Source organism: Chrysochloris asiatica, unplaced genomic scaffold, assembly GCF_000296735.1.
Source record: "Chrysochloris asiatica unplaced genomic scaffold, ChrAsi1.0 scaffold00175, whole genome shotgun sequence".
Classification (NCBI taxonomy): Eukaryota; Metazoa; Chordata; class Mammalia; order Afrosoricida; family Chrysochloridae; genus Chrysochloris; species Chrysochloris asiatica.
The window spans coordinates 3,071,823-3,073,529 of record NW_006408693.1 but is presented as its reverse complement, the minus strand read 5'-3'; the positions used below and the strand labels follow the sequence as shown (position 1 = coordinate 3,073,529).

General features: G+C 39.3%; 1 protein-coding gene across 1 annotated transcript in view; it reads left to right on the top strand.

Annotated features, from left to right (window-relative positions):
• The window catches only part of METTL25 (methyltransferase like 25), a 182,104-nt gene that overhangs the window by 7,833 nt on the left and 172,564 nt on the right, over positions 1-1,707 (top strand). The window lies entirely within an intron of this gene.

The window sequence follows — 1,707 nt, the reverse complement described above, 5'->3', positions numbered from 1 at the left end:
TCAAGGAAATGGCTTACAATTGCAGAATCCCAGGTCCCCATTGAAAGAGAGAAAGAGACTCCCTCCCATTTGTCCATTATATCGGGTACAGGCCACAGCCCCAAGGAGGCATCCCTTTAATTGACTGGCTACTCATAGCCACTCAGAGTTATGCTTGTATTAGGTTTCATCACCATGGGAGTAATCACCTCCCAACTGCTAAACCTCTGGACATCCTGGCCTAGTCATGGTGACACAGAGCCCTAATCATTACAGATGGTAAGTAAACCATGAGGCTGTCTGAAGAGAGAGCACTCCAGATGGTGGGACAGGACATATGGAAACCTTGAGTTAGGGGCATACATGATTTGCTTAAGGAGCAGCAAGGAGACTGGAATTGACTTTAATAAGGGACTCACGAGAAGAATGATGTTCTGCTGTTTCTATAGCAGGAGTTGCAAGTAAACACAATTCCCAGAGCTGCAGTAAGTTATTATACTGTGTGTGAAAGTATACTAACAGATGTTCGGCACAATCATTTAGTGTTTTATGAGACAAAGTAATTTCTTAAAACTCCTCAGTGTGGCTATTTAGTAGATTTGTTTTACCAGGTGATCTTGCCTTGTCAGAGTCCCAAAAGTTTATTCTTCTTTCATTTCAATTCAAGAAATTGTTTTGTTGTTGTTTAGTGCCTTCAAGTCAGTTCCAACTCATAGCAACCTTGTATAAGGTTTCCAAGGCACTGCTGGTGGGTTTGAACTGCCAACCTAGCTGTTAGTATTCCAGTGCTTATGCTACAGTGCCACATCAGAATTCCAAACCTCATCTTTTTCCCATGGAGCAACTGGTAGATTTGAACTCTTACCTTGTGGTTAGCAGCCTAGATCAAAATTCAAAACAGAGAAAAAAATTAAGTCTTTAAAATTAAAAGGAAACATGTTGAAACTAACTATAATCCAAAGGCATAAATTATCATCTTTGCAGAGACCACGTAGATTTAAATTCTGTTTATGTCACCTATTCACTGTTCACATGGACAAGTTGCTTTAATTCTTTGTGTCTCAATTCCTCATCTGCAAACTGGGGAAATGATAATACTTGTCTCAAATGAGCTAACAGGGCTAAAAGTAATACCTTAGAAATAGAATGACTTAAGTCATTCATTTATTTGACTAATATTTGTTGAATACTTTTTTACCAACCCAGGCCCTGTTCTAGACCCTAACATTGTCTTATTTATATATACCTATATCTACATATATAGCAAAGCCCTTACTGACATGGAGCTTATATTTTGCATCAAAAAATATACCGTCAGGTTGTGGTAAATACAATGAAGCAAGACAGAAGGGTGAATGAAGAATGATGATGTGGGCAAGAGAAATGCTAGTTTAGATAATATGATCAGAGACTTCTTTAACACCAGCAAAAGGTAGTAATGACAAAGTTCAGTGGTCAGAGCAGATGGTGATATAAGGGATGTCATCTGGAAGTGGGAAAGCAACAGAAAGACTGAGATCTAAAGTTTGAGTCTAAACTCGGCCTGAATCCCTGGGTAACCTGCAGAGTAACTGATGTGCATATAATGATAGGAGTCCTGGTGTGGCACTGTGTGTTTTATCTGAGAGGCAAGAGATACAGAGTTGAAGTAAAGCAGCAGTCATTCATGTTGGGTAGACACCCTTGGTATCAAGTCAATTTTAACTCCAGTGGCACTATAAGACACAA